Source organism: Palaemon carinicauda, chromosome 3 (assembly GCF_036898095.1).
Source record: "Palaemon carinicauda isolate YSFRI2023 chromosome 3, ASM3689809v2, whole genome shotgun sequence".
Classification (NCBI taxonomy): domain Eukaryota; kingdom Metazoa; phylum Arthropoda; class Malacostraca; order Decapoda; family Palaemonidae; genus Palaemon; species Palaemon carinicauda.
The window spans coordinates 85,775,486-85,789,111 of record NC_090727.1 but is presented as its reverse complement, the minus strand read 5'-3'; the positions used below and the strand labels follow the sequence as shown (position 1 = coordinate 85,789,111).

Sequence of the window (13,626 nt, the reverse complement as noted above, 5' to 3'; positions counted from 1 at the left end):
CTGGGAAGTAGCGCGGCTGCGCACAGGAGAACGAGGGCGCTCAGGAGAACGTAGGTGCGTCTTGCGCACATCAGGAACATGAAGGCGCTGTTTCACAGGAGACCTGTGAGAAGGAGAGCACTGGCGAGTTAAGTCCGAAGACTGTAACTCTGGGGAGCGCTTGTGCGCTACTGCAAGCGAATGCGCAGGTTGTCGCGCAGGGGAACCCTGAAGCGCAAGGGACATACCCACACCGTGAGTAAAGCCCCTTTTCCCCGAAGGAATCGGTGCCTGTTGGATAACAGGGTGAGAAGGAGCCCAAAGCGCATCTGCAGCCAGGAACGGAGAAGGCAGGTCGGAAGGTCTGGCAGGCGTAGGAGATCGCGAACGATCTGCGGAGAGGTCAAGGGGCGCTACTGCGACGGTCTGCTCCTGACGGGGGGGCTCCTCCTTAGGGGGAAGATCAGGAGAGGACGACCCAAAGAGGAGCCTCCTAACTCCCTTATGGGAGGAGGAAGTCCTCTGCTACGGAGAGGCCGACGGGCCTTACGTCGAATACGACCACGAAGAAGGGCGTCCGGGTCATCAGTCTTCTGAAGAGGAGTCTCTGTCAGCGCGGCCCCCCGAGGGGGAGACCCGCCCGCAGGAGAGACCATGGGACTCCCCTCCCCCCTCGGAGGACCTTCGGAGGTGGGCGGAGAGCCTTCTGCAACGTCCGCAACGGGCGCAGCGTCAAGGGTTTGACCAGACCCATCGGAAGGCTTGGCCAAGACAGTGTTGACAAAATCCGAAGGGAATACCTCCGGTATTACCGGCGACTGTTTGACCGCAGCCCCCAACTGGATCAGGTCAAACAGGGCTTCCTTGGAGGGCGAGCCCTTAAACCCCAAGGAAGCCCAAAGCTGGAACAAATCATTATTAGACACAGTTTGGTCATATTCATCAAATTCCAAATTATCCTCCCCCGGAGGAGAAGAGGGAGCTGCCAAGCTAAGGGAGGCAACACCCTCTCCCGCACCCCGAGGTCTGGAAACACCACTAGGGCCTGCGCTACCACTCAGCAGTCTCTCACGAGAGACCGATCGAGTGGGAGCTTCGGAGGAGGTTCGGGCGGCGGAAGAGGAGTCCTTAGAGCCTTCCTTCTTCAAGGTTGCCCCTCAAGGAGAACGGTCTCTCTTGGACTTCTTCTTAGGCCGACGGCCGAACTTCTCCCACTGGGAGGCAGACCACTCCCTACACTCACTGCAAGTATTCTCCCTATCACACCGTCAGCCTCGGCACTGCGGGCAAAGGGTGCGAGAATCGGTGTCCTCCGCTGACATGAAGGTCCCACAAGGGCGGCCAGCGAGTCCAGGGCACTTGCGCATAGTGATGATAATGGTCGAGGCCAACTTCCAAACACACAGAACTAGAAAAAGCAAAAAAACAAGTTAAGGCTGTCATTAACGAGGACGAAAACAGAAACGTCTGTACATCGTCCGAGCCAAAAGTGAAGTGAGACAACTCACCGGTGTGTGGGGGGGGAGGGGTAGCAAGCTACCCCTTCCCTACCCCTGCTAACTAGCGGGGGGGGGAGGTAGTTAACCCTCGTTAAAAATCTAATGGCTCGTCACTTCAGCTTCGCCTAAAGTAATACCACCCCCTCCCCGTGTAAATAGCGTGGTTTGTATTTCGGTTACAGAACAACTTCTATTTTTCATATTCAAACACTGACAACTAACTTGACACGAAATTAGACCCAAATGATTGTACTTAGAACAGTTAACATTAGGGTGAGCTATGAGTCCAAACAAATTGAATTTCCAAAAACAAACCAGGACAGCCTCTGGACATGATTACTGCTCTGTACCACAAATACAATCAATATACTGTAAACTTAATTAATAACATCAGATATCTAATTTCGTTAACTTACATTAATACTGAAACCTGTAGAAATTATTCCTAAACAAATTGGGTTATGGATTTCACCCACAAGACCCAGCCCTGGGACTTGGAATATTACTCAGCAAAATATCTTTAAATCTTAACTTCATTCTTGTGAAACCTGAATACAGTACTGTACTAAGAATGCTGTAAAATCATTTGACGAGAAACTCTCTCTCTCCAGAGAGACCAATGCAGATTGAAATGTTTGAGAAGAGCATTTGTGGAAATGAAAGAGAAACCAAATATTTAGATATTTTAATCAAGATTCTCCTCTCAAGGACAATCCAATGAAACTTATATAACCTAAACTAATCACTAAAACCATAAAAGAGATTACATCAAGAAAATCACATAAATCTTAAAAATAATGATACATTTCTACCTTATCACTATACTTATATTCAAACCCCAAAAATGAAGCTATCTCCATACCATAGTACTTTGTAAATAATTCCATGGCTTCATATTCCAATACAAGTAGACTGGCTTTTAATTCTTCCTTCCCACTAACATTCATAACTTCACTACAGTGCAAGTAGCAGGTAGAATCATCCAGTATTACGTTCAAAAAGAGACAATGTCACCAGCATTGTTTCAAAAGGCTTAATGCTGTATATTATTCTCTAAGCTTTATTTAGGCTGTGACCAAGCCAATAAACTACTGCCCCTGCAACTGAATCAGCGGATATTTCAAAGTTCAAACTTGATACAAATGTTTTTCTGTTGACGATGTTTCATTTCCTGGTTTTTATAATGCTTATTTATTCAACATTGTTATCTATCTTAAAATAATCTAATTTTTCTCTTATATAGTTTATTCTTTACATTCCTATTTCATCATTGCACCAGACTGTCAACTATTTGGTCCCTTGGGCTAGTGGCAATTTGCTTTTGCACCTTGGCTTCTAATAGTAATAATTATGCTAATATGACAAATTTGGAAATAATTTGTATTTTTCCTAACTATATAAACCTGGGTTTAGCTACTTAGCGAAGGGAGAGCAAGAGTTGGACCAACCACTCTGCTCACACCACCACTTGTAACTGAAAGTCACTGTGCAATTGCAGCAGAACTTCCCGGGGGAAGGTGATGGCGGGATCAGGTTGTTTTAAGAGCTCCAGGATTGTATACATAGGGAAAATGCAAATTTTTTCCAAATCTGTCATTTATTACTGCACTACATACAAACCCTTACGATATTTACAGTAAAGACTCACCATTAGGTGGGTGCAAGTCCAAAAAACTAACTGGCTAATGCCTGACCGGGGGGGGGGGGGGGGTACTCTGTGATTCGCATGAGCTGTTTGGATGCATCATGTCACCTTGTCGACTCTGAGAGCTAACAGCCTGGGCAATCGTGCGAAGGGGTAAGAAGTCTCATCAATAACCTCTGCTGTTTTTTCTCCTTTACTCCAGATCACAATATGTTATTTTCATTAGTAAAATAAATTTTTGAATATACTTACCCGATGATCATGTAGCTGTCAACTCTGTTGCCCGACAGAAATCTACGGTCGGGATACGCCAGCGATCGCTATACAGGTGGGGGTGTACACAACAGCGCCATCTGTGGTCAGGTACTCCAGTACTTCTTGTCAACACCACCTCAATTTTTTCCTCGGTCCACTGGTTCTCTATGGGGAGGAAGGGTGGGTCAATTAAATCATGATCATCGGGTAAGTACATTCAAAAATTTATTTTACTAATGAAAATAACATTTTTCAATATTAATCTTACCCGATGATCATGTAGCTGATTCACACCTAGGGTGGTGGGTGGAGACCAGCATACATGTTAACAAAGAAGCTAAGTATCCCGTATTTCATTTTATTAGTTATTCAAAAATAACATAAAATAAATAAGTACCTGGTAAGGAAGACGACTTGAACCATTACTCTGCCTTTATTAAGTACGTCTTCCTTACTGAGCGTAGCGGTCCTCTTAGGATGCTGAACGACTCTTAGGTGCTGAAGTATAAAGGGCTGCAACCCATACTAAAGGACCTCATCACAACCTTTAACCTCGGCGCTTCTCAAGAAAGAATTGACCACCCGCCAAATCAACAAGGATGTGGAAGGCTTCTTAGCCGACCGTACAACCCATAAAAAGTATTCAAGAGAAAGGTTAAAAAGGTTATGGGATTATGGGAATGTAGTGGCTGAGCCCCCGCCTACTACTGCATTCGTTGCTACGAATGGTCCCAGGGTGTAGCAGTTCTCGTAAAGAGACTGGACATCTTTGAGATAGAATGATGCGAACACTGACTTGCTTCTCCAATAGGTTGCATCCATAACACTCTGCAGAGAACGGTTCTGTTTGAAGGCCACCGAAGTAGCCACAGCTCTCACTTCATGTGTCCTTACCTTCAGCAAAGCAAGGTCTTCTTCCTTCAGATGAGAATGTGCTTCCCTAATCAGAAGCCTGATTAGTAAGAAACTGAGTTCTTAGACCTTGGAAGAGAAGGCTTCTTGATAGCACACCATAAGGCTTCTGATTGTCCTCGTAAAGGTTATGACCTCTTTAGATAGTACCTAAGAGCTCTAACTGGGCAAAGTACTCTCTCCAGTTCATTCCCCACCAAGTTGGACAGGCTTGGGATCTCGAACGACTTAGGCAAACGAGAAGGAAGCTCGTTTTAGCAAAAAACCGAGCTGCAAGGAACATGTAGCCGTTTCAGATGTGAAAACTATGTTCCTGCTGAAGGCGTGGATCTCACTTACTCTTTTAGCTGTTGCCAAGCACACGAGGAAAAGAGTTTTTAATGTGAGGTCCTTAAAAGAGGCTGATTGGAGAGGTTCAAATCTTGATGACATAAGGAACCTTAGGACCACGTCTAGATTCCAGCCTGGAGTGGACAACCGACGTTCCTTTGAGGTCTCAAAAGACCTAAGGAGGTCCTGTAGATCTTTGTTGGTGGAAAGATCCAAGCCTCTGTGGCGGAAAACCGCTGCCAACATACTTCTGTAACCCTTGATCGTAGGAGCTGAAAGGGATCTTACGTTCCTTAGATGTAACAGGAAGTCAGCAATCTGGGTTACAGTGGTACTGGTTGAGGAAACTGGATTGGCCTTGTACCAGCTTCGGAAGACTTCCCCTTTAGACTGATAAACTCTGAGAGTGGATGTCCTCCTTGCACTGGCAATCGCTCTGGCTGCCTCCTTCGAAAAGCCCCTAGCTCTTGAGAGTCTTTCGATAGTCTGAAGGCAGTCAGACGAAGAGCGTGGAGGATTGGGTGTACCTTCTTTACGTGAGGTTGACGTAGAAGGTCCACTCCTAGAGGAAGAGTCCTGGGAATGTCGACCAGCCATTGCAGTACCTCTATGAACCATTCTCTCGCGGGCCAGAGGGGAGCAACCAACGTCAGCCGTGTCCCTTTGCGAGAGGCGAACTTCTGAAGTACCCTGTTGACAATCTTGAACGGCGGGAATGCATACAGGTCGAGATGGGACCAATCCAGCAGAAAAGCATCCACGTGAACTGCTGCTGGGTCTGGAATCGGAGAACAATACAACGGAGCCTCTAGGTTATCGAGGTAGCGAACAGATCTATGGTTGGCTGACCCCACAGGGCCCAAAGTCTGCTGCAAACATTCTTGTGAAGGGTCCACTCTGTGGGGATGACCTGACCCTTCCGGCTGAGGCGATCTGCCATGACATTCATATCGCCCTGAATGAACCTCGTTACCAGCGTGAGCTTTCGATCTTTTGACCAGATGAGGAGGTCCCTTGCGATCTAGAACAACTTCCACGAATGAGTCCCTCCCTGCTTGGAGATGTAAGCCAAGGCTGTGGTGTTGTCAGAGTCCACCTCCACCACCTTGTTAAGCTGGAGGGACTTGAAGTTTATCAAGGCCAGATGAACCGCCAACAGCTCCTTGCAATTGATGTGAAGTGTCCTTTGCTCCTGATTCCATGTTCCCGAGCATTCCTGTCCGTCCAAAGTCGCACCCCAGCCCGTGTCTGATGCGTCCGAGAAGAGACGGCGGTCGGGTTTCTGAACAGCCAAAGGTAGACCTTCCTTGAGAAGAAAGCTGTTCTTTCACCACGTTAGAGTAGACCTCCTCTCTTCGGAAACAGGAACTGAGACCGTCTCTAGCGTCATGTCCTTTATCCAGTGAGCAGCTAGATGATACTGAAGGGGGCGGAGGAGGAGTCTCCCTAACTCGATGAACAGGGCCAGCGATGAAAGTGTCCCTGTTAGACTCATCCACTACCTGACTGAGCATCGGTTCCTTCTCAGCATGCTCTGGATGCATTCTAGGGCTTAGTAGATTCTTGGGGCCGACGGAAAAGCCCGAAAAGCTCGACTCTGAAGCTCCATACCCAGGTAGACAAAGGTCTGGGATGGGACGAGCTGGGACTCCTCTAAATTGACCAGGAGGCCCAGTTCCTTGGTCAGATCCATAGTCCATCTGAGATTCTCCAGACAGCGACGACTTGTGGGAGCTCTTAAAAGCCAGTCGTCTGACAGAGCCGGACACAAGATCATGGTACTGCTGCACAGTCTGTGAACTGTCAACCATGGGGAAGCGAGGAAGAACAGCGACAACCCGAAACTGTCTAGACTGTCTGGGTAGTACAGACAACTCCTTATCGGGTTGCTGAGGTTGCCGCACTGCGTCACAACAAGTCCCCTCTGCTGTTTGTTGAACGTCTTCCCAGTGACACACTGACTCCGTAAACAAAAAATCCTCTAACAAGGACTAAGCTTGGACTGCATGTCTTGCAACAAAGCTCAAGGTCTATGGGAGCAGGTGTGGCAACAGACGGGGTTAGCGACTGAAGCGGAACCATTACCCTCCCTGGAAGCATGTTATGCTTAAATAAAAGTCCATAGGAGGCTAAGCAGCTTAAGGCTCCTCTCCAAATGACAGAGTCCTCAAGGGAATATCAGAAGGAGGGAGAATAGCACTTTCTCATCTACAGGAACCATATCCGAGAAAAGCTAAGTTCTCTCAGTGAGGGCTTCACTGGTGCAAAAGCAGCAGACCAGAAGGCAACGTTATGAAACTGCTTGACAGTCTTGTGAGTTGGCAACAACCAAAGATGTGTGACTGAGGAGCATGCGGTAAGGTATGCAGAGCATGCTGTAAGGTATGCAGAGCATGCTGTATGCAGAGCATGCTGTAAGGAATGCAGAGCATGTTGTAAGGTATGCAGAGCATGCTGTATGCAGAGCATAGTATGCAGAGCATGCTGTAAGGTATGCAGAGCATGTTGCATGGCATGCGGCTTATGCTGCATGGGATGAGGCTCATGCTGCATGGGATGAGGCTCATGCTGCATGGTATGAGGCTCATGCTGCATGGGATGAGGCTCATGCTGCAAGGGATGAGGCTCAGGCCGCATGGGTTGAGGAGGATGCCGCATAGTATGAGGCTCCTGCCTCATGGGTTGAGGAGGTTGCCGCATAGCATGAGGCTCCTGCCTCATGGGTTGAGGAGGATGCCGCATAGCATGAGGCTCCTCATAGCATGAGGCTCCTGCCTCATGGGTTGAGGAGGATGTCGCATAGCATGAGGCTCCTCATAGCATGAGGCTCCTGCCTCATGGGTTGAGGAGGATGCCGCATAGCATGAGGCTCCTGCCTCATGGGTTGAGGAGGATGTCGCATAGCATGAGGCTCCTCATAGCATGAGGCTCCTGCCTCATGGGTTGAGGAGGATGCCGCATAGCATGAGGCTCCTCATAGCATGAGGCTCCTGCCTCATGGGTTGAGGAGGATGCCGCATAGCATGAGGCTCCTGCCTCATGGGTAGAGGAGGTTGCCGCATAGCATGAGGCTCCTGCCTCATGGGTTGAGGAGGATGCCGCATAGCATGAGGCTCCTGCTTCATGGGTTGAGGAGGTTGCCTCATAGTGCTGGAACCCGGCAACTCCCGATGCGGCAACTCACGCATGAAAGCAGGAGGCGTAGCAAGAACATGCGTCTGGCAGGGTGGACTGCGCATCGGAGGTGGAGCTCTCACAGGTGGAGGGTGGGAGCAGGCAGCCGCAGTATCTGCTGAGCGCACAACCTCGGCGGGTTGTAGGTTAACAGGCTGCATTGTCAACCTTCCAGCATGATACTCCTGTATGAAGGAGCAAGCTGAGACTGTATAGTCTGCAGCATGGACCACTAGGGTCTATGAAAGACAACAACAAACGGAGCTACTGTCCGTTGAGACTGAGGGTCTAAAACAGCTGGTGCGGCAACAGACGGAGTTACTGCCTGTTGCGGTACCACCTTGCCTCTCTGGGAGGTGTGCAGTTGTCGTACTGCAGCAAGTCCGAACTGACCCAGTGGCAGTGGCTACACCTAGGAGTTGGACTTGCGCGGAAGGGACCGACTTGCACTTAAAAGCTGCAAGATTTGGTCCATGGTTTCTGCGAGAAACCTCTTCCGCAGACGAGGAATAAATGGGCTCTCTCGTCTTTGTGTGGGTGGGGTGATCACGTCGGCTACGTGAGTGGATACACCCGAAACCACGGAGGGAAACGTCTGTTCGTCGATCAAGGCCTGATGAACCCATAAGTCCTTCGACATTACTTCTCCCCTGGGCTTGGGAGCTTGTAAGAGGTCCCAGACTAGGCGAACAACTGGCACGAACAGACGAACCCTCGAACGCAACACTGTAACACTTTGCGCTTATCACTTTATCACTTTTGATTTTCTGTTTGCACTTATTTCACTGAACTCGAAACTTTAAGTGGTTTGTACCTGAAACACGCAATTCTATCCTTCATTAAAAGTTAGTAATTGCGAAAACAGTATTACAATGTAACAGAAAAACATAATGAAAGATAAAGAATTCAGTGACTGGAAAAGAGACTAAACACTAGATCAAATAAACTACGTTTAAAATCTCTCACCGCATAAAGCCTGGGAACAAGAATAAAACTCTAGAAACGTTTACCTTCTTCCCCTAAAGAGACTAGGGAGAAGAGCAAAAACGATAACAACGTTACCCGCTTGAACGAAACGTTTATCCTCCTCTCTCTCCCTCCGTCTCTATCTCTCTCTCTCTTGACTTAGAACCTGAGAGATGAGCCCAATTATATATATCGTTAAAACATATTATTGTAAAAGGAAAAAAACTGAAAGATTTCCCAAATAAAAAGTTCCTTTATTAGAATTAAAACCATTTAAGCTAAGAAAGAATGAACAAAACGCTAGAATCGGTTTACTCTTACTGCAACGTGAAACCGTGAATACTCTCTCTCTATCGTAACGATAGAGCGCAAGTTGAACGTTCTGAACGTCAACAACTGCGGAGACAAAACAAAACGTTAGTTCAACTTTGAAAACAGTACGAGACTATCAAAGAAATTCTTTCAAAAACATTAAAATTAAAATAGCATAAAATCTTAACAGGTAAAAACGATATGACGGGCTCAATGTTAAATAACTTCGGTTCCAAGAAAAGACCGCCTACTATTAGGAAAGGTCGCATATAAACAAACATAAAAATTAATTTTTATAAGTTTATAATAAAAGGAAGTTAATCGAAGAGGCCTATAAAAGGCGGAGAGATATAAAATAAATCTATAACTTTGTTAAGCAAAATTAAGAAAGAGAGTCTATACTCTCTTCGACACCAACACTTCCGTCTAAGGGAAGGGTCGGCCATTTAAAAGTGAAAGAGAGTTCATACTCTCTTCGTCACCAAAATTAATCAAATTAATTCCAAAAACTTGCTAAGCTAATGTTAAAGCTTCCTGAATAGCGAAGGCTAAACTCTAGAGCAAATACATCACCAAATTGTGAACAATAACTCCAGAATCAACAGCGTATCCAAGTAGGTCTAGCCGGTGGCACGACAGAGGAAAAATTGAGGTGGTGTTGACAAGAAGTACTGGAGTACCTGACCACAAATGGCGCTGTTGTGTACACCCCCACCTGTATAGCGATCGCTGGCGTATCCCGACCATAGCTTTCTGTCGGGCAACAGAGTTGACAGCTACATGATCATCGGGTAAGATTAATATTGAAAAATCAGATTTTATAGCACCTCCTTCTATGATGATTCTTGAGGAAACCTTCAGAGCAAAAAGCTTTACCACAGTCCGTGCACATGAATGGTTTTTCTTCCATGTGATTTCTTAAACGTTTATCGAGTCTCTGCTTTAAATCATATCTTTTGCCACATTCATGACAATGGAACAGATCTCTCATGTGATTTCTTATGTTTAGTGAGATATCTTTTCGAAATAAATGCTTTGCTACAGACATTGCATTTGTATGGCTTCTCTCCCGTGTGAATTCTTGTATGTATAGTGAGACACTGTTTTGTATTAAATGTTTTGCTACAGACATTGCATTTGTATGGCTTCTCTCCCGTGTGATTTATTGAATGTATAGTAAGACTATGTTTTGTAATAAATGTTTTGCTACAGACATCGCAATTGTATGGCTTCTCTCCCGTGTGAATTCTTGAATGTATAGTGAGACTATGTTTTGTAATAAATGTTTTGCTACAGACATCGCAATTGTGTGGCTTCTCTCCCGTGTGAATTCTTGAATGTATTGTGAGACCAGGTTTTGTATTAAATGTTTTGCTACAGACATTGCATTTGTATGGCTTCTCTCCCGTGTGAATTCTTGAATGATTAGTGAGACTATGTTTTGTAGTAAATGTTTTTCTACAGATATCGCAATTGTATGGCTTTTCTCCCGTGTGAATTCTTAAATGTATTATGAGTTTTGATTGTCTAGTAAATGTTTTGCTACAGACATCACATTTGTATGGCTTCTCTCCCGTGTGAAGTCTTAAATGTACAGTGAGATGTGCTTTTGCAGTAAATGTTTTGCAACAGACATCGCACTTGTATGGCTTCTCTCCCGTGTGAATAGTTGAATGTTCAGCGAGACTATGTTTTCTAATAAATGTTTTGCTACAGACATCGCACTTGTATGGCTTCTCTCCTGTGTGAACTCTTGAATGTACAGTGAGGCTGTGTTTCAGGGTAAATGTTTTACTACACACATCGCACTTGTATGGCTTCTCTCCTGTGTGAACTCTTGAATGTCCAGTAAGAGTTTGTTTCAGGGTAAATGTTTTGCTACAGACATTACATTTGTATGGCTTCTCTCCCGTGTGAACTCTTAAATGTACAGTGAGACTTGCTTTTGTGGGGAAATGTTTTGCTACAGACATTACATTTGTATGGCTTCTCTCCCATGTGAATTCTTAAATGTGTAGTGAGATTATATTTTGAAGTAAATGTTTTGCTACAGACATTACATGTGTATGGCTTCTCTCCCGTGTGAATTCTTAAATGTAATGAAAGACCATATCTATCAGGAAAAGCTTTCCCACATTCACTGCATGTGCATCGCTTTCTAGCTAGAGCATTGGAGTTAACATTACCAAAGATCATTTTTTTTATCTGCTTCTCTTTTATTTGATTCACCTCTTGATTCAAAACATCTTTCTGTAAAATTTCTCTTCCACTGATCACACATGAAAGTCTTCCCTTTTCTTTTCCTTTATCCTCTTTCACAGCTGTCCCTAAGTATGTGTCTACACTTTCCTCATCATCGACATCCCCTTTACAACTTAATGAACCATTTTCACTCACTGATGCATCGTACTCGTAGGAATTTTTCAAGTTGCTTTCGCTGGAATCAAATATTTCTGGCTCTACTTTGACTTCCATTTTGGGGTCCAAGAAAAGAGTGCCATCATTAAAGAGAGTAACACTGCCAGATGTATCGTTATTTTCTGGATTGACTGCAAGTGAAAGTGGATCTTCAATTTCACTTTTCATTGGAAATTCAAAAGGTGGTTCAGAATTCATCATCCTCTCCCTATCACAAGAGGACAAAAACCCTTTAAGATTATTTTCAATAGACTTCAAAGAGGAAATTAAGACTAAACTTCCTATTCTCAGACATCATACTGTACAACAAAATCTTGCAACATGACCCTTTCTTTTCCAGTCTTACATCTCTGGCATATACCTTCAGTAGCTTACAAGCTTTAGTAGCAAGAGGTGGACGTTTCCTTCCTTTGGGATGAAAAGTCTGAAATAATAGAAAACTATAATCAGCTGGAGAAGACAACAATGAAAATACGACAAATTTGTAGATAATTTGTATTTTTCCTAACTATACAAACCTTAGATATTTAACCCTTTTACCCCCAGGCTATTTGGAAATTTCCAACCCTTAACACCCAGGGGGTTATTTTTTTCCCAGCACATTTTGCTGTATATTTTTTTTGGAATTGCTCTAACAGCCTTAATTTTTGTCAGAGAGAGGTCAGGTTGGTCTCATTCTCTTGGAAAATGCCTGAATTTTCTCAAAAAATTATCAAAAATCTGAAAAAAAAAAAAAAAAATTATAGCATTTTTTTGCAAGGACGTACCGGTACGTCCATGGGGGTAAAGGGATGGCTTTTGTGAAATGTACCAGTAAGTCCTTTGGGGGTAAAAGGGTTAATAGGGGTGTTACTTTCGCCGTAGCTGATGTGAAGAGCCATTTTTTCAACGAGGGTTAACTACCCATACCGCTAGTTATAAATGGTGGTCTACCCTTAAATCTGCACTCTTTGGTGTAGATGCAACAGTTCCTCCTTTACTTAAACCAGATGGCTCAGTCACTCACTGTCCAAAGGAAAAGGCAACCCTTTTGGCTGATGTTTTTGACAGTAAGCAGAGTAATGAAAAACTTGAACTTCCTCATTCCTGTTTTCCTGAGGCTAAACTAACTAATTTAGCTTTTCGATCTCGTGAGATTAAAGCTCTGTTGATGGACCTTGATGCTTATGGAGGTTCAGACCCTAATGGTATTTTTCCTTTGTTTTTCATAAAGACAGCAGATTTCTTAGCTCCAAAGTTATCTGTTATTTTACGCAAGTTAGCAAGAAGAGGAGCTTTTAGCACTTGTTGGAGAATTGGTAATGTTACTCCTCTATGTAAATGTGTTTGTGGTAGCTCAAGTCCCACTGATTACCGCCCAATTTCCATAACTCCCATATTATCTAAAGTTTTTGAACGTCTTCTGGCAAAACGTCTTAATAGGTTTGCTGAAAGTAATTATCTATTCCCTAGTTTGCAATTTGGTTTTCGGAAAGGCCTTGGAGCATGTGATGCCCTTCTTACAATCTCTAATGCAGTACAGAAATCCCTTGATTGTGGTCGGGAAGTTCGTATGATTGGCCTTGATTTTAGTGCTGCCTTTGACCGTGTTAATCATGAGGCCCTTGTTTTCAAACTGAAACAGTTGGGAGTGGGTGGGTCGTTTCTTAGCATTATTATTGATTTTTTAAGTAGTAGATCTCAAAGAGTTGTTGTTGATGGGCACCATAGTGAGTATAGGAATGTGATATCCGGTGTTCCACAGGGTAGTGTTCTTGGCCCATTACTTTTCATACTATATACACATGACATGTGGTTTGGCCTAGAAAATAAGCTTGTTGCATATGCAGATGATGCTACTCTCTTTGCATCAATTCCATCCCCTGAATGTAGATTTGGGGTTGGTGAATCCCTTAATAGAGATTTAGCTAAAATTAGTGCATGGTGCAAATTATGGGGTATGAAGTTGAATCCTAGCAAAACTCAAAGTATGATTGTAAGTAGGTCAAGGACGGTGGCTCCTCAGCATCCGGATCTCAGTATTGATAATGTTTCTTTAAATTTGTATGACTCTTTCAAAATTTTAGGTGTGATTCTTGACAGCAAATTTACTTTTGAGAAACATATAAGGTCTGTGTCTTCTTCAATTGCACAAAA

The 13,626-nt window shown here is 44.4% G+C and overlaps 1 protein-coding gene across 5 annotated transcripts in view; it reads right to left on the bottom strand.

Annotated features, from left to right (window-relative positions):
* Positions 1-13,626, bottom strand: part of LOC137638362 (zinc finger protein 271-like) — a 235,040-nt gene that overhangs the window by 42,380 nt on the left and 179,034 nt on the right. The window contains exon 3 of one of the 5 annotated variants that reach the window (XR_011044113.1): positions 11,852-11,914. The exons of the other annotated variants lie outside the window; for them this stretch is intronic. The gene's annotated coding sequence lies outside the window, so the exon portion shown is untranslated. The remainder of the gene's footprint in view (positions 1-11,851; positions 11,915-13,626) is intronic. 5 annotated transcript variants of the gene reach the window in all.